Genomic DNA, 18,296 nt, shown 5'->3' on the forward strand with positions numbered 1-18,296 from the left:
TATCTTTCATTCCATTAACGTTTAGCGTCAAAATTCTTAGGTCCATAATCGCGCCGAGTTCAAATGGGTAAGATCACTAGCGAAACCAAAACCTTGAGAGCTAAGGTTTAGATTTGCCCTTAACCTTCCTCTTCCCCCCCTTAGAAGGAACTTTCGTCGGTCTTTGACTTTGAGGGGACTGCTGCGACGGGAACAGCTCAATTTGGGAGCCGAATCCCGACGCCATCTCCTTCTTTCTAGACTTCTTGGAGTTTCCCGGAGGGTCAGACTCAGAGTCTGAGTCGCTGCTCAGGGAAATCCCCGCCAGTCTATCTCCTTCATGTGCGAGGGGAGACCGATCCCGGTCGATCTTCTTGACCGGGGGAACTCGATCCTCCTTCGACTCCTCGGCAATCTTCAGGGGGAAAGGGGATATATCCTCCCCTGACATATTCATATATAGGTTGAGACTATTTGCCGGGGTCGCCACTTGGGACAGCAACTTGTTTCCCCCGCTTCCTGCGGAGTCCCAAAACCCCTTCAACTCCTGACTGTCGGCCGGTGGTGTTGCAGGCTTCTGGTCAGGAGTCACCTTCTCAGAGGGAGGTTCTTCCTCCTCTTTCCTATCTTTATCCTCGATGTGAGGGGGGGTGTCGGTGGGACCCGCCACCCCCAGGGGTTTGATCACGTCGGAGGTCGCGGAACCGACCTCCTTGGCACCCACGTCCTCCCCATTGGGCCGGGAGGAGGGGGCACCATCGTCGGAGGTCGCGGAACCGACCTCCTTGGCACCCACGTCCTCCCCATTGGGCCGGGAGGAGGGGGCACTATCTACCTCCATCTTTCCATCTTCCCCCTCACTATCCCCTGTGTCTTCCCCCATCTGCACCACCTGATTATCTTCCCCATCTCCCCCGACGTCCTCGTCTCCACTGACATCCTCACCATCCTCCCCATCTCCACCGACGTTCTCCTTGGAGGCGTCAGCGGCCAGAGGAGGGGGGTTCTGGGCACCCTTGGAGGTGTCAGCGGTGGGAGGAGGGGGAGGGGCTTTGTTAGCCAGAGGAGTAGCCTGGGGCTTCGACCCCGAAGCCGCTGGTGTCCACTTTGTGGACATTGCAACCATGTTGGCGAATGTTAGCTTGCAGTTCTTTAGCACATGCCCTGCTTGGTTACAGTGCGAGCACTTGACAGCATTTGTGCAATCGTTTGCCAGGTGCCCCAACTCCAAGCACTTGGAGCACTTGATTGCCTTGCAATCGGCCACAAAGTGGTCCTCGCTGCCACACTTGTGGCACATTCTCGGTTGCCCCGAATACTTGAAGGAGACGATGTCCTGTCCAATCCTAACAGTGTTCGGGATGTGACTCCTCAGTGTCATTTTATACTGTCTAGTGCCCGATTTGATCTCGGGGTAGCCCCGGCTAGCACAAGTGAGGAACTTGCCTGCCTCCACTACCCCGTAAGCCTCCAATCGGGACCTGATAAACCCGTCGTCGAGCTCGAGGGGAATCCCGAAAGCCGACACAATGACAATGCCAGCTCCGAACGTTTCCACATCGACCTTCGGGTCCGCCACCAGAGATGGACACGCTTTCTGGAGGTCAGCCCTTGATTTAAAGGTGACCTCGAACGTTCCCTTTTGCTTACGCTGGATCCCCTCCACATGATTTTTGGGATCAACACCGTGATGCTGCAGTAACGTGATCACGTCTGCAAACTCATTCTCTGAAGGTTTGAAGAACGTGATTGCTACACTCCTTTGCCTGGCAAAGGTGCTAAGCTTGGAGTGGGCAGGGGGCATGATGCTCCACGCGTTCTTGTCTAAATGAATCCAAAAAGACGGGTTTAGAACCCTTTAAGACAGTTAGAAAGGAGATCCGGTTTCCCGGGAACCCCTTTCACAGCCTCCGCCTGGAAGCCCAAAATAACCCGACACCTAGGTATCTGGGTCACCGAGGGTGGCCCGCTCGCCTTGCCCGAAAACAATACAGACGGGCGATACCAACTCCCCGCGTGTTTGGGGGGGAGGATAGGTACCAAGGTATCTGGGCACCGTAGAAGGCCCAAAAACAATCAAACTGCAGGGAAAAATTTTCCCAACAAACTCCCCAAGTTTCTCCCGGTTGGCTATAGCCGTATTGGAGATACAGGCGACAGCCGTGTTGGAGAAACCACAACAACAACGTGGCCGAGAGGACCGTACCACTACCGACCGCCGCTTACGGTGGGGGTGTGGAAAACAAAATCCTCCCAAAACACAACAAAATCACAAACTATCTGAACATTAAACGGGTGAATTTGACGGGACGAACCTTCCCTACCTCCAGCTGGAAGGGGAATGTTCTCCGTCCAAGCAGAACGGAGAAATCGCCCGTCAAAGTTCGACCGCCAGCCTCTACCCCCGTCAAGCGGAGTGGAGGGCTTCGTGACACCGAACGTAGCCCGAGAGAGGGGTCCGGTGCCAGCAAAACCGCTCTAACTTCGCCAAATATCAACGCAGAAGCCAAGGAAAACTACCATAACAGACCTGGGAAGCCCAGCAAACCAACTACCTAAACCATGGGCCTCGGTTCTCGCTCCTACCACCCGAAAATGGCAGAGAAAGCCCCTTCGACCCGGAGCACGATGCAGAAGCGTGGGGACGCTACGCATGCGATACTACACTTCTCTACTACACTTGATCTTAGCCAAAAGGCCGAGAAGCGATAAACCGGTTGAGCTTGACCGCTAGCCCCCCTCCCCCGGGAACGAGCCAAGTTCACGTGGCGAGCTATGCATCGCAAACAGCTTCAAGCTTGAACATAAAGCAATTAGTGCCCGCACACCTGGCGCGCCTTCTCTCCTTCATAATCTCTTCAATTTGGTTGACAAACGGAAGCGCTCTACTTTATGTGGACGAACCACGGACTACACCCAAAAACACACATCACGCGCTCCTGGCTCGTCCTGGCTCTTCCTGGCTCTGCCTAATTGGTGCAAAGAAGCGACTACGTCACACCAACGCAGAAAACGGGCTCCTTAGGGTTCAAAGCCGAGCCAAGGGCGGGTAGACAAGACAACAAGGCAATGTTGTTGTTCGCGAACAGCGTTGCCATTGTTGTTCGCCAGGAGGCGCGCGCCCGCGGTTCCCTTACATCATTCATCTTCACAGGGCGGGCGGCGTCTGCTTTTCCCCTTAACTTCGATGCCTGTGGTGGATTTTTCAAGTCCGCCGGACCTTGTCGATTCGGCCTGAAGGTCCGCAAAGGGGAGAGGAAGGTCGCATGCAGCCAGCCCACTAAATTTACGGAAGGAATTAAAAGGAGCGAGCGAGAAAGCAGCAGCGGTGGGCGAGGCGGCTAGCTGTGCGTGTGTACGTATCTCTCATACGTTGATACGAGGCGCGCGGGCGCTTAGATTCCCGATTCCTACGTTTAACATCGAATTACGTCCACATCGCACTGCTTTCGTCAGAATCGAACCACAGACAGACGTCCTGGAATTTTCCACTGCCTCTGCGTGCTCTCCCGACCTCTCCCGGCTCTTGGTGGCGCTGTTGCTTGCTCCAGTTCCAGTCTGAAAGTAGAAGAAAGATAAAATGCGAAAATTAAACATGTACAGTAGAGTTGGGGGATGTGAGAGCTATAAACGCAGTAAGGTTCAGTATATATACTCGTAACACGTATGCACATACTTCAAACGAGTACAGACTGCTGATAAATCCACATTGCTGGATTGCTGGGCCAGTTTGGTGGTTTGTGTATGTGTGCAACTTATTTTGGATTTGTAAGGGGATGGACCGAATCTCAGAAGTACTGCAATACTGAGCCGATCCGCGGTCAGGACGGAGCAAGCTCCTAGTCCATGACCAAAGTCAAAAAATCAATTTAATCTAGATTCCCCGATGGGGAATGTATCAGAGATTAAACTGATAAGAACAGATACTACACTTGATCTTAGCCAAAAGGCCGAGAAGCGATAAACCGGTTGAGCTTGACCGCTAGCCCCCCTCCCCCGGGAACGAGCCAAGTTCACGTGGCGAGCTATGCATCGCAAACAGCTTCAAGCTTGAACATAAAGCAATTAGTGCCCGCACACCTGGCGCGCCTTCTCTCCTTCATAATCTCTTCAATTTGGTTGACAAACGGAAGCGCTCTACTTTATGTGGACGAACCACGGACTACACCCAAAAACACACATCACGCGCTCCTGGCTCGTCCTGGCTCTTCCTGGCTCTGCCTAATTGGTGCAAAGAAGCGACTACGTCACACCAACGCAGAAAACGGGCTCCTTAGGGTTCAAAGCCGAGCCAAGGGCGGGTAGACAAGACAACAAGGCAATGTTGTTGTTCGCGAACAGCGTTGCCATTGTTGTTCGCCAGGAGGCGCGCGCCCGCGGTTCCCTTACATCATTCATCTTCACAGGGCGGGCGGCGTCTGCTTTTCCCCTTAACTTCGATGCCTGTGGTGGATTTTTCAAGTCCGCCGGACCTTGTCGATTCGGCCTGAAGGTCCGCAAAGGGGAGAGGAAGGTCGCATGCAGCCAGCCCACTAAATTTACGGAAGGAATTAAAAGGAGCGAGCGAGAAAGCAGCAGCGGTGGGCGAGGCGGCTAGCTGTGCGTGTGTACGTATCTCTCATACGTTGATACGAGGCGCGCGGGCGCTTAGATTCCCGATTCCTACGTTTAACATCGAATTACGTCCACATCGCACTGCTTTCGTCAGAATCGAACCACAGACAGACGTCCTGGAATTTTCCACTGCCTCTGCGTGCTCTCCCGACCTCTCCCGGCTCTTGGTGGCGCTGTTGCTTGCTCCAGTTCCAGTCTGAAAGTAGAAGAAAGATAAAATGCGAAAATTAAACATGTACAGTAGAGTTGGGGGATGTGAGAGCTATAAACGCAGTAAGGTTCAGTATATATACTCGTAACACGTATGCACATACTTCAAACGAGTACAGACTGCTGATAAATCCACATTGCTGGATTGCTGGGCCAGTTTGGTGGTTTGTGTATGTGTGCAACTTATTTTGGATTTGTAAGGGGATGGACCGAATCTCAGAAGTACTGCAATACTGAGCCGATCCGCGGTCAGGACGGAGCAAGCTCCTAGTCCATGACCAAAGTCAAAAAATCAATTTAATCTAGATTCCCCGATGGGGAATGTATCAGAGATTAAACTGATAAGAACAGATACTACACTTGATCTTAGCCAAAAGGCCGAGAAGCGATAAACCGGTTGAGCTTGACCGCTAGCCCCCCTCCCCCGGGAACGAGCCAAGTTCACGTGGCGAGCTATGCATCGCAAACAGCTTCAAGCTTGAACATAAAGCAATTAGTGCCCGCACACCTGGCGCGCCTTCTCTCCTTCATAATCTCTTCAATTTGGTTGACAAACGGAAGCGCTCTACTTTATGTGGACGAACCACGGACTACACCCAAAAACACACATCACGCGCTCCTGGCTCGTCCTGGCTCTTCCTGGCTCTGCCTAATTGGTGCAAAGAAGCGACTACGTCACACCAACGCAGAAAACGGGCTCCTTAGGGTTCAAAGCCGAGCCAAGGGCGGGTAGACAAGACAACAAGGCAATGTTGTTGTTCGCGAACAGCGTTGCCATTGTTGTTCGCCAGGAGGCGCGCGCCCGCGGTTCCCTTACATCATTCATCTTCACAGGGCGGGCGGCGTCTGCTTTTCCCCTTAACTTCGATGCCTGTGGTGGATTTTTCAAGTCCGCCGGACCTTGTCGATTCGGCCTGAAGGTCCGCAAAGGGGAGAGGAAGGTCGCATGCAGCCAGCCCACTAAATTTACGGAAGGAATTAAAAGGAGCGAGCGAGAAAGCAGCAGCGGTGGGCGAGGCGGCTAGCTGTGCGTGTGTACGTATCTCTCATACGTTGATACGAGGCGCGCGGGCGCTTAGATTCCCGATTCCTACGTTTAACATCGAATTACGTCCACATCGCACTGCTTTCGTCAGAATCGAACCACAGACAGACGTCCTGGAATTTTCCACTGCCTCTGCGTGCTCTCCCGACCTCTCCCGGCTCTTGGTGGCGCTGTTGCTTGCTCCAGTTCCAGTCTGAAAGTAGAAGAAAGATAAAATGCGAAAATTAAACATGTACAGTAGAGTTGGGGGATGTGAGAGCTATAAACGCAGTAAGGTTCAGTATATATACTCGTAACACGTATGCACATACTTCAAACGAGTACAGACTGCTGATAAATCCACATTGCTGGATTGCTGGGCCAGTTTGGTGGTTTGTGTATGTGTGCAACTTATTTTGGATTTGTAAGGGGATGGACCGAATCTCAGAAGTACTGCAATACTGAGCCGATCCGCGGTCAGGACGGAGCAAGCTCCTAGTCCATGACCAAAGTCAAAAAATCAATTTAATCTAGATTCCCCGATGGGGAATGTATCAGAGATTAAACTGATAAGAACAGATACTACACTTGATCTTAGCCAAAAGGCCGAGAAGCGATAAACCGGTTGAGCTTGACCGCTAGCCCCCCTCCCCCGGGAACGAGCCAAGTTCACGTGGCGAGCTATGCATCGCAAACAGCTTCAAGCTTGAACATAAAGCAATTAGTGCCCGCACACCTGGCGCGCCTTCTCTCCTTCATAATCTCTTCAATTTGGTTGACAAACGGAAGCGCTCTACTTTATGTGGACGAACCACGGACTACACCCAAAAACACACATCACGCGCTCCTGGCTCGTCCTGGCTCTTCCTGGCTCTGCCTAATTGGTGCAAAGAAGCGACTACGTCACACCAACGCAGAAAACGGGCTCCTTAGGGTTCAAAGCCGAGCCAAGGGCGGGTAGACAAGACAACAAGGCAATGTTGTTGTTCGCGAACAGCGTTGCCATTGTTGTTCGCCAGGAGGCGCGCGCCCGCGGTTCCCTTACATCATTCATCTTCACAGGGCGGGCGGCGTCTGCTTTTCCCCTTAACTTCGATGCCTGTGGTGGATTTTTCAAGTCCGCCGGACCTTGTCGATTCGGCCTGAAGGTCCGCAAAGGGGAGAGGAAGGTCGCATGCAGCCAGCCCACTAAATTTACGGAAGGAATTAAAAGGAGCGAGCGAGAAAGCAGCAGCGGTGGGCGAGGCGGCTAGCTGTGCGTGTGTACGTATCTCTCATACGTTGATACGAGGCGCGCGGGCGCTTAGATTCCCGATTCCTACGTTTAACATCGAATTACGTCCACATCGCACTGCTTTCGTCAGAATCGAACCACAGACAGACGTCCTGGAATTTTCCACTGCCTCTGCGTGCTCTCCCGACCTCTCCCGGCTCTTGGTGGCGCTGTTGCTTGCTCCAGTTCCAGTCTGAAAGTAGAAGAAAGATAAAATGCGAAAATTAAACATGTACAGTAGAGTTGGGGGATGTGAGAGCTATAAACGCAGTAAGGTTCAGTATATATACTCGTAACACGTATGCACATACTTCAAACGAGTACAGACTGCTGATAAATCCACATTGCTGGATTGCTGGGCCAGTTTGGTGGTTTGTGTATGTGTGCAACTTATTTTGGATTTGTAAGGGGATGGACCGAATCTCAGAAGTACTGCAATACTGAGCCGATCCGCGGTCAGGACGGAGCAAGCTCCTAGTCCATGACCAAAGTCAAAAAATCAATTTAATCTAGATTCCCCGATGGGGAATGTATCAGAGATTAAACTGATAAGAACAGATACTCTTTTGAAGTATTTATACTGAATCACTTCAAGTATCACTTAGTTCTCATCTTGTTTACGCAGCCTTAAGGCGCTCATATCCACTGATACACTCTAGATCAAATTGACTTTCACAGATCGGCTCAGCATTGCTGCACTTCATCCCACCCACCACTCTCGGTCCATCCCCAGACACTATGTAATATTTTTGGGTTTTGTATTTTATAATTTTTTTGGGTTTTCTATTTTTGACCTAGCCAACTAAGACAGAGTGGCTAGGCCTACAACTACTCTTGAGTACATGCGAGATTGCTCCAAATAGAGCCAAACAAACAATAAAACATTCAAAACTTAAGGGTCACGTGGGCAACATCGATGTCAGCCCACGAGTGACCATCAGCCCAGGTATCGTAGAAATTCCCAGGCCCCAAACGAGCAAACTCGAAATTCAGCCTATCTCGCAAAGCTTTCGCCAACGCCTCGCACACATTCGCACCAGAAGATTGTCTGTCTTCAAAGACAGCCTCACAGCGGGAGCGCCAGATACTGGACTTTGCCATACTACTGATCACTTCCAAAACCTTGCGAGTTTGGGCTGGGACGCCCTGGGGGACAATGCCATACAACGCAAAGGTTCTGGACACCTGAAAGTTTCTGCACAGGTACTTGTGGGCAGTGGCCTCCACCCACAACCAAACCTCCGCGGCCACTGGACAGTCCCAGAACAGATGACCCACGCACTCCGGCTGTGAGCAACCCCTCCTGGGACATGTACTGCTAGGGAGATAGCCCCGCCAAGAATTTAACTTCAACCTCGTCTTCAGCGAATTGTGAGCCGTGTGCCAGGCAATCATTCTATCCCACTTGAAGACAAGGGGATTGTGGATGACCTTCCACACTCTGTCCCAATCTACCTGAGGGTTTAACTGAACACATCTTGGCGGGGAACTTGCCTGTTCTGAAAGATACCTGTACAGAGAAGCTGTAGTACAAGCCTTCCATTCTGCAGAGCCCTCGATGTCAGAGAGGGAGAGGTACTGGGAAATGGCTTCATAATGGGGCGGACGATCCAACGAGTGAGGCGAGGAGTTGCACCACGTCGTCGGATCAATCCTCCTGAGCTCGACCCCAAGCCAATACTTACAGAAGCAGCTACAAGGGTGCTGTGGGTCGGTGAAGACCTTCCTCACAGTCTTTAACATTAAGGCCTTTGCCTTCAAGGGGATGGAGACAAGGCCAACTCCACCCTGCTCTTTGGGCAAGAGCAGGGTCTGCCTTTTGACAAGTTCCGTCTTACCATCCCACAAGAACCCGAACATTGCCTTCTCCAACCGACTTCGAACCGAAGCCGGAAGGGGATAGACCGGCGCTGTATACCACAGCGTGGCGGCCGCTAAAGAATTTACTACTAAGGCCTTCCCCAACAGGGTGAGCTTCCTCCCGCTCCACTGGTCCAACTTGGCCTTGAATTTGGCAAACCGTTGGAGCCACGCCTCCTCAGCGAGCGGGACGTTGCCAATCGGTGTCTGAAGCAGTTTCAGTGACACCGAGTTCCAGCACTTGATCGGATACGGCTGGTCGGGCCTTCCCTTCCAGCCACCAAGCCACAACGCCTCTGTCTTCCCCATGTTAAGTTTGGACCCTGTGCCAGATTCAAACTTAGATATTAAGGAGAAGGTGCGATCAATGGAGAGATCGTCTGTCAGGACGACAGTGTTGTCGTCCGCATATTGCACTATCTTGGTGTCCCTGCCCGAGCCCCCAGGGAGGTGCACTCCCTTTACTACACTTGATCTTAGCCAAAAGGCCGAGAAGCGATAAACCGGTTGAGCTTGACCGCTAGCCCCCCTCCCCCGGGAACGAGCCAAGTTCACGTGGCGAGCTATGCATCGCAAACAGCTTCAAGCTTGAACATAAAGCAATTAGTGCCCGCACACCTGGCGCGCCTTCTCTCCTTCATAATCTCTTCAATTTGGTTGACAAACGGAAGCGCTCTACTTTATGTGGACGAACCACGGACTACACCCAAAAACACACATCACGCGCTCCTGGCTCGTCCTGGCTCTTCCTGGCTCTGCCTAATTGGTGCAAAGAAGCGACTACGTCACACCAACGCAGAAAACGGGCTCCTTAGGGTTCAAAGCCGAGCCAAGGGCGGGTAGACAAGACAACAAGGCAATGTTGTTGTTCGCGAACAGCGTTGCCATTGTTGTTCGCCAGGAGGCGCGCGCCCGCGGTTCCCTTACATCATTCATCTTCACAGGGCGGGCGGCGTCTGCTTTTCCCCTTAACTTCGATGCCTGTGGTGGATTTTTCAAGTCCGCCGGACCTTGTCGATTCGGCCTGAAGGTCCGCAAAGGGGAGAGGAAGGTCGCATGCAGCCAGCCCACTAAATTTACGGAAGGAATTAAAAGGAGCGAGCGAGAAAGCAGCAGCGGTGGGCGAGGCGGCTAGCTGTGCGTGTGTACGTATCTCTCATACGTTGATACGAGGCGCGCGGGCGCTTAGATTCCCGATTCCTACGTTTAACATCGAATTACGTCCACATCGCACTGCTTTCGTCAGAATCGAACCACAGACAGACGTCCTGGAATTTTCCACTGCCTCTGCGTGCTCTCCCGACCTCTCCCGGCTCTTGGTGGCGCTGTTGCTTGCTCCAGTTCCAGTCTGAAAGTAGAAGAAAGATAAAATGCGAAAATTAAACATGTACAGTAGAGTTGGGGGATGTGAGAGCTATAAACGCAGTAAGGTTCAGTATATATACTCGTAACACGTATGCACATACTTCAAACGAGTACAGACTGCTGATAAATCCACATTGCTGGATTGCTGGGCCAGTTTGGTGGTTTGTGTATGTGTGCAACTTATTTTGGATTTGTAAGGGGATGGACCGAATCTCAGAAGTACTGCAATACTGAGCCGATCCGCGGTCAGGACGGAGCAAGCTCCTAGTCCATGACCAAAGTCAAAAAATCAATTTAATCTAGATTCCCCGATGGGGAATGTATCAGAGATTAAACTGATAAGAACAGATACTACACTTGATCTTAGCCAAAAGGCCGAGAAGCGATAAACCGGTTGAGCTTGACCGCTAGCCCCCCTCCCCCGGGAACGAGCCAAGTTCACGTGGCGAGCTATGCATCGCAAACAGCTTCAAGCTTGAACATAAAGCAATTAGTGCCCGCACACCTGGCGCGCCTTCTCTCCTTCATAATCTCTTCAATTTGGTTGACAAACGGAAGCGCTCTACTTTATGTGGACGAACCACGGACTACACCCAAAAACACACATCACGCGCTCCTGGCTCGTCCTGGCTCTTCCTGGCTCTGCCTAATTGGTGCAAAGAAGCGACTACGTCACACCAACGCAGAAAACGGGCTCCTTAGGGTTCAAAGCCGAGCCAAGGGCGGGTAGACAAGACAACAAGGCAATGTTGTTGTTCGCGAACAGCGTTGCCATTGTTGTTCGCCAGGAGGCGCGCGCCCGCGGTTCCCTTACATCATTCATCTTCACAGGGCGGGCGGCGTCTGCTTTTCCCCTTAACTTCGATGCCTGTGGTGGATTTTTCAAGTCCGCCGGACCTTGTCGATTCGGCCTGAAGGTCCGCAAAGGGGAGAGGAAGGTCGCATGCAGCCAGCCCACTAAATTTACGGAAGGAATTAAAAGGAGCGAGCGAGAAAGCAGCAGCGGTGGGCGAGGCGGCTAGCTGTGCGTGTGTACGTATCTCTCATACGTTGATACGAGGCGCGCGGGCGCTTAGATTCCCGATTCCTACGTTTAACATCGAATTACGTCCACATCGCACTGCTTTCGTCAGAATCGAACCACAGACAGACGTCCTGGAATTTTCCACTGCCTCTGCGTGCTCTCCCGACCTCTCCCGGCTCTTGGTGGCGCTGTTGCTTGCTCCAGTTCCAGTCTGAAAGTAGAAGAAAGATAAAATGCGAAAATTAAACATGTACAGTAGAGTTGGGGGATGTGAGAGCTATAAACGCAGTAAGGTTCAGTATATATACTCGTAACACGTATGCACATACTTCAAACGAGTACAGACTGCTGATAAATCCACATTGCTGGATTGCTGGGCCAGTTTGGTGGTTTGTGTATGTGTGCAACTTATTTTGGATTTGTAAGGGGATGGACCGAATCTCAGAAGTACTGCAATACTGAGCCGATCCGCGGTCAGGACGGAGCAAGCTCCTAGTCCATGACCAAAGTCAAAAAATCAATTTAATCTAGATTCCCCGATGGGGAATGTATCAGAGATTAAACTGATAAGAACAGATACTACACTTGATCTTAGCCAAAAGGCCGAGAAGCGATAAACCGGTTGAGCTTGACCGCTAGCCCCCCTCCCCCGGGAACGAGCCAAGTTCACGTGGCGAGCTATGCATCGCAAACAGCTTCAAGCTTGAACATAAAGCAATTAGTGCCCGCACACCTGGCGCGCCTTCTCTCCTTCATAATCTCTTCAATTTGGTTGACAAACGGAAGCGCTCTACTTTATGTGGACGAACCACGGACTACACCCAAAAACACACATCACGCGCTCCTGGCTCGTCCTGGCTCTTCCTGGCTCTGCCTAATTGGTGCAAAGAAGCGACTACGTCACACCAACGCAGAAAACGGGCTCCTTAGGGTTCAAAGCCGAGCCAAGGGCGGGTAGACAAGACAACAAGGCAATGTTGTTGTTCGCGAACAGCGTTGCCATTGTTGTTCGCCAGGAGGCGCGCGCCCGCGGTTCCCTTACATCATTCATCTTCACAGGGCGGGCGGCGTCTGCTTTTCCCCTTAACTTCGATGCCTGTGGTGGATTTTTCAAGTCCGCCGGACCTTGTCGATTCGGCCTGAAGGTCCGCAAAGGGGAGAGGAAGGTCGCATGCAGCCAGCCCACTAAATTTACGGAAGGAATTAAAAGGAGCGAGCGAGAAAGCAGCAGCGGTGGGCGAGGCGGCTAGCTGTGCGTGTGTACGTATCTCTCATACGTTGATACGAGGCGCGCGGGCGCTTAGATTCCCGATTCCTACGTTTAACATCGAATTACGTCCACATCGCACTGCTTTCGTCAGAATCGAACCACAGACAGACGTCCTGGAATTTTCCACTGCCTCTGCGTGCTCTCCCGACCTCTCCCGGCTCTTGGTGGCGCTGTTGCTTGCTCCAGTTCCAGTCTGAAAGTAGAAGAAAGATAAAATGCGAAAATTAAACATGTACAGTAGAGTTGGGGGATGTGAGAGCTATAAACGCAGTAAGGTTCAGTATATATACTCGTAACACGTATGCACATACTTCAAACGAGTACAGACTGCTGATAAATCCACATTGCTGGATTGCTGGGCCAGTTTGGTGGTTTGTGTATGTGTGCAACTTATTTTGGATTTGTAAGGGGATGGACCGAATCTCAGAAGTACTGCAATACTGAGCCGATCCGCGGTCAGGACGGAGCAAGCTCCTAGTCCATGACCAAAGTCAAAAAATCAATTTAATCTAGATTCCCCGATGGGGAATGTATCAGAGATTAAACTGATAAGAACAGATACTACACTTGATCTTAGCCAAAAGGCCGAGAAGCGATAAACCGGTTGAGCTTGACCGCTAGCCCCCCTCCCCCGGGAACGAGCCAAGTTCACGTGGCGAGCTATGCATCGCAAACAGCTTCAAGCTTGAACATAAAGCAATTAGTGCCCGCACACCTGGCGCGCCTTCTCTCCTTCATAATCTCTTCAATTTGGTTGACAAACGGAAGCGCTCTACTTTATGTGGACGAACCACGGACTACACCCAAAAACACACATCACGCGCTCCTGGCTCGTCCTGGCTCTTCCTGGCTCTGCCTAATTGGTGCAAAGAAGCGACTACGTCACACCAACGCAGAAAACGGGCTCCTTAGGGTTCAAAGCCGAGCCAAGGGCGGGTAGACAAGACAACAAGGCAATGTTGTTGTTCGCGAACAGCGTTGCCATTGTTGTTCGCCAGGAGGCGCGCGCCCGCGGTTCCCTTACATCATTCATCTTCACAGGGCGGGCGGCGTCTGCTTTTCCCCTTAACTTCGATGCCTGTGGTGGATTTTTCAAGTCCGCCGGACCTTGTCGATTCGGCCTGAAGGTCCGCAAAGGGGAGAGGAAGGTCGCATGCAGCCAGCCCACTAAATTTACGGAAGGAATTAAAAGGAGCGAGCGAGAAAGCAGCAGCGGTGGGCGAGGCGGCTAGCTGTGCGTGTGTACGTATCTCTCATACGTTGATACGAGGCGCGCGGGCGCTTAGATTCCCGATTCCTACGTTTAACATCGAATTACGTCCACATCGCACTGCTTTCGTCAGAATCGAACCACAGACAGACGTCCTGGAATTTTCCACTGCCTCTGCGTGCTCTCCCGACCTCTCCCGGCTCTTGGTGGCGCTGTTGCTTGCTCCAGTTCCAGTCTGAAAGTAGAAGAAAGATAAAATGCGAAAATTAAACATGTACAGTAGAGTTGGGGGATGTGAGAGCTATAAACGCAGTAAGGTTCAGTATATATACTCGTAACACGTATGCACATACTTCAAACGAGTACAGACTGCTGATAAATCCACATTGCTGGATTGCTGGGCCAGTTTGGTGGTTTGTGTATGTGTGCAACTTATTTTGGATTTGTAAGGGGATGGACCGAATCTCAGAAGTACTGCAATACTGAGCCGATCCGCGGTCAGGACGGAGCAAGCTCCTAGTCCATGACCAAAGTCAAAAAATCAATTTAATCTAGATTCCCCGATGGGGAATGTATCAGAGATTAAACTGATAAGAACAGATACTACACTTGATCTTAGCCAAAAGGCCGAGAAGCGATAAACCGGTTGAGCTTGACCGCTAGCCCCCCTCCCCCGGGAACGAGCCAAGTTCACGTGGCGAGCTATGCATCGCAAACAGCTTCAAGCTTGAACATAAAGCAATTAGTGCCCGCACACCTGGCGCGCCTTCTCTCCTTCATAATCTCTTCAATTTGGTTGACAAACGGAAGCGCTCTACTTTATGTGGACGAACCACGGACTACACCCAAAAACACACATCACGCGCTCCTGGCTCGTCCTGGCTCTTCCTGGCTCTGCCTAATTGGTGCAAAGAAGCGACTACGTCACACCAACGCAGAAAACGGGCTCCTTAGGGTTCAAAGCCGAGCCAAGGGCGGGTAGACAAGACAACAAGGCAATGTTGTTGTTCGCGAACAGCGTTGCCATTGTTGTTCGCCAGGAGGCGCGCGCCCGCGGTTCCCTTACATCATTCATCTTCACAGGGCGGGCGGCGTCTGCTTTTCCCCTTAACTTCGATGCCTGTGGTGGATTTTTCAAGTCCGCCGGACCTTGTCGATTCGGCCTGAAGGTCCGCAAAGGGGAGAGGAAGGTCGCATGCAGCCAGCCCACTAAATTTACGGAAGGAATTAAAAGGAGCGAGCGAGAAAGCAGCAGCGGTGGGCGAGGCGGCTAGCTGTGCGTGTGTACGTATCTCTCATACGTTGATACGAGGCGCGCGGGCGCTTAGATTCCCGATTCCTACGTTTAACATCGAATTACGTCCACATCGCACTGCTTTCGTCAGAATCGAACCACAGACAGACGTCCTGGAATTTTCCACTGCCTCTGCGTGCTCTCCCGACCTCTCCCGGCTCTTGGTGGCGCTGTTGCTTGCTCCAGTTCCAGTCTGAAAGTAGAAGAAAGATAAAATGCGAAAATTAAACATGTACAGTAGAGTTGGGGGATGTGAGAGCTATAAACGCAGTAAGGTTCAGTATATATACTCGTAACACGTATGCACATACTTCAAACGAGTACAGACTGCTGATAAATCCACATTGCTGGATTGCTGGGCCAGTTTGGTGGTTTGTGTATGTGTGCAACTTATTTTGGATTTGTAAGGGGATGGACCGAATCTCAGAAGTACTGCAATACTGAGCCGATCCGCGGTCAGGACGGAGCAAGCTCCTAGTCCATGACCAAAGTCAAAAAATCAATTTAATCTAGATTCCCCGATGGGGAATGTATCAGAGATTAAACTGATAAGAACAGATACTACACTTGATCTTAGCCAAAAGGCCGAGAAGCGATAAACCGGTTGAGCTTGACCGCTAGCCCCCCTCCCCCGGGAACGAGCCAAGTTCACGTGGCGAGCTATGCATCGCAAACAGCTTCAAGCTTGAACATAAAGCAATTAGTGCCCGCACACCTGGCGCGCCTTCTCTCCTTCATAATCTCTTCAATTTGGTTGACAAACGGAAGCGCTCTACTTTATGTGGACGAACCACGGACTACACCCAAAAACACACATCACGCGCTCCTGGCTCGTCCTGGCTCTTCCTGGCTCTGCCTAATTGGTGCAAAGAAGCGACTACGTCACACCAACGCAGAAAACGGGCTCCTTAGGGTTCAAAGCCGAGCCAAGGGCGGGTAGACAAGACAACAAGGCAATGTTGTTGTTCGCGAACAGCGTTGCCATTGTTGTTCGCCAGGAGGCGCGCGCCCGCGGTTCCCTTACATCATTCATCTTCACAGGGCGGGCGGCGTCTGCTTTTCCCCTTAACTTCGATGCCTGTGGTGGATTTTTCAAGTCCGCCGGACCTTGTCGATTCGGCCTGAAGGTCCGCAAAGGGGAGAGGAAGGTCGCATGCAGCCAGCCCACTAAATTTACGGAAGGAATTAAAAGGAGCGAGCGAGAAAGCAGCAGCGGTGGGCGAGGCGGCTAGCTGTGCGTGTGTACGTATCTCTCATACGTTGATACGAGGCGCGCGGGCGCTTAGATTCCCGATTCCTACGTTTAACATCGAATTACGTCCACATCGCACTGCTTTCGTCAGAATCGAACCACAGACAGACGTCCTGGAATTTTCCACTGCCTCTGCGTGCTCTCCCGACCTCTCCCGGCTCTTGGTGGCGCTGTTGCTTGCTCCAGTTCCAGTCTGAAAGTAGAAGAAAGATAAAATGCGAAAATTAAACATGTACAGTAGAGTTGGGGGATGTGAGAGCTATAAACGCAGTAAGGTTCAGTATATATACTCGTAACACGTATGCACATACTTCAAACGAGTACAGACTGCTGATAAATCCACATTGCTGGATTGCTGGGCCAGTTTGGTGGTTTGTGTATGTGTGCAACTTATTTTGGATTTGTAAGGGGATGGACCGAATCTCAGAAGTACTGCAATACTGAGCCGATCCGCGGTCAGGACGGAGCAAGCTCCTAGTCCATGACCAAAGTCAAAAAATCAATTTAATCTAGATTCCCCGATGGGGAATGTATCAGAGATTAAACTGATAAGAACAGATACTACACTTGATCTTAGCCAAAAGGCCGAGAAGCGATAAACCGGTTGAGCTTGACCGCTCCCCCCTCCCCCGGGAACGAGCCAAGTTCACGTGGCGAGCTATGCATCGCAAACAGCTTCAAGCTTGAACATAAAGCAATTAGTGCCCGCACACCTGGCGCGCCTTCTCTCCTTCATAATCTCTTCAATTTGGTTGACAAACGGAAGCGCTCTACTTTATGTGGACGAACCACGGACTACACCCAAAAACACACATCACGCGCTCCTGGCTCGTCCTGGCTCTTCCTGGCTCTGCCTAATTGGTGCAAAGAAGCGACTACGTCACACCAACGCAGAAAACGGGCTCCTTAGGGTTCAAAGCCGAGCCAAGGGCGGGTAGACAAGACAACAAGGCAATGTTGTTGTTCGCGAACAGCGTTGCCATTGTTGTTCGCCAGGAGGCGCGCGCCCGCGGTTCCCTTACATCATTCATCTTCACAGGGCGGGCGGCGTCTGCTTTTCCCCTTAACTTCGATGCCTGTGGTGGATTTTTCAAGTCCGCCGGACCTTGTCGATTCGGCCTGAAGGTCCGCAAAGGGGAGAGGAAGGTCGCATGCAGCCAGCCCACTAAATTTACGGAAGGAATTAAAAGGAGCGAGCGAGAAAGCAGCAGCGGTGGGCGAGGCGGCTAGCTGTGCGTGTGTACGTATCTCTCATACGTTGATACGAGGCGCGCGGGCGCTTAGATTCCCGATTCCTACGTTTAACATCGAATTACGTCCACATCGCACTGCTTTCGTCAGAATCGAACCACAGACAGACGTCCTGGAATTTTCCACTGCCTCTGCGTGCTCTCCCGACCTCTCCCGGCTCTTGGTGGCGCTGTTGCTTGCTCCAGTTCCAGTCTGAAAGTAGAAGAAAGATAAAATGCGAAAATTAAACATGTACAGTAGAGTTGGGGGATGTGAGAGCTATAAACGCAGTAAGGTTCAGTATATATACTCGTAACACGTATGCACATACTTCAAACGAGTACAGACTGCTGATAAATCCACATTGCTGGATTGCTGGGCCAGTTTGGTGGTTTGTGTATGTGTGCAACTTATTTTGGATTTGTAAGGGGATGGACCGAATCTCAGAAGTACTGCAATACTGAGCCGATCCGCGGTCAGGACGGAGCAAGCTCCTAGTCCATGACCAAAGTCAAAAAATCAATTTAATCTAGATTCCCCGATGGGGAATGTATCAGAGATTAAACTGATAAGAACAGATACTACACTTGATCTTAGCCAAAAGGCCGAGAAGCGATAAACCGGTTGAGCTTGACCGCTAGCCCCCCTCCCCCGGGAACGAGCCAAGTTCACGTGGCGAGCTATGCATCGC

At 51.5% G+C, this 18,296-nt stretch overlaps 11 non-coding genes across 11 annotated transcripts; all 11 read right to left on the bottom strand.

The window, feature by feature from the left end:
- Positions 1-3,750: 3,750 nt before the first annotated feature.
- Positions 3,751-3,941, bottom strand: LOC136426298 (U2 spliceosomal RNA). Its single transcript, XR_010754236.1, has one exon. It is a non-coding gene; the product is annotated as a U2 spliceosomal RNA (small nuclear RNA).
- Positions 3,942-5,002: 1,061 nt separating this feature from the next.
- Positions 5,003-5,193, bottom strand: LOC136426299 (U2 spliceosomal RNA). Its single transcript, XR_010754237.1, has one exon. It is a non-coding gene; the product is annotated as a U2 spliceosomal RNA (small nuclear RNA).
- Positions 5,194-6,254: 1,061 nt separating this feature from the next.
- LOC136426300 (U2 spliceosomal RNA) lies at positions 6,255-6,445 on the bottom strand. The gene has a single exon (XR_010754238.1). It is a non-coding gene; the product is annotated as a U2 spliceosomal RNA (small nuclear RNA).
- Positions 6,446-7,506: 1,061 nt separating this feature from the next.
- Positions 7,507-7,698, bottom strand: LOC136426338 (U2 spliceosomal RNA). Its single transcript, XR_010754275.1, has one exon. It is a non-coding gene; the product is annotated as a U2 spliceosomal RNA (small nuclear RNA).
- A 2,823-nt stretch (positions 7,699-10,521) lies between these two features.
- Positions 10,522-10,712, bottom strand: LOC136426301 (U2 spliceosomal RNA). The gene has a single exon (XR_010754239.1). It is a non-coding gene; the product is annotated as a U2 spliceosomal RNA (small nuclear RNA).
- A 1,061-nt stretch (positions 10,713-11,773) lies between these two features.
- On the bottom strand, positions 11,774-11,964 carry LOC136426302 (U2 spliceosomal RNA). Its single transcript, XR_010754240.1, has one exon. It is a non-coding gene; the product is annotated as a U2 spliceosomal RNA (small nuclear RNA).
- A 1,061-nt stretch (positions 11,965-13,025) lies between these two features.
- LOC136426303 (U2 spliceosomal RNA) lies at positions 13,026-13,216 on the bottom strand. The gene has a single exon (XR_010754241.1). It is a non-coding gene; the product is annotated as a U2 spliceosomal RNA (small nuclear RNA).
- Positions 13,217-14,277: 1,061 nt separating this feature from the next.
- On the bottom strand, positions 14,278-14,468 carry LOC136426304 (U2 spliceosomal RNA). The gene has a single exon (XR_010754242.1). It is a non-coding gene; the product is annotated as a U2 spliceosomal RNA (small nuclear RNA).
- A 1,061-nt stretch (positions 14,469-15,529) lies between these two features.
- On the bottom strand, positions 15,530-15,720 carry LOC136426305 (U2 spliceosomal RNA). The gene has a single exon (XR_010754243.1). It is a non-coding gene; the product is annotated as a U2 spliceosomal RNA (small nuclear RNA).
- A 1,061-nt stretch (positions 15,721-16,781) lies between these two features.
- Positions 16,782-16,972, bottom strand: LOC136426307 (U2 spliceosomal RNA). The gene has a single exon (XR_010754245.1). It is a non-coding gene; the product is annotated as a U2 spliceosomal RNA (small nuclear RNA).
- Positions 16,973-18,031: 1,059 nt separating this feature from the next.
- Positions 18,032-18,222, bottom strand: LOC136426308 (U2 spliceosomal RNA). The gene has a single exon (XR_010754246.1). It is a non-coding gene; the product is annotated as a U2 spliceosomal RNA (small nuclear RNA).
- Between the last annotated feature and the right edge of the window lie 74 nt (positions 18,223-18,296).

This window comes from Branchiostoma lanceolatum, chromosome 1 (genome assembly GCF_035083965.1).
Source record: "Branchiostoma lanceolatum isolate klBraLanc5 chromosome 1, klBraLanc5.hap2, whole genome shotgun sequence".
NCBI classification, from domain to species: Eukaryota; Metazoa; Chordata; class Leptocardii; order Amphioxiformes; family Branchiostomatidae; genus Branchiostoma; species Branchiostoma lanceolatum.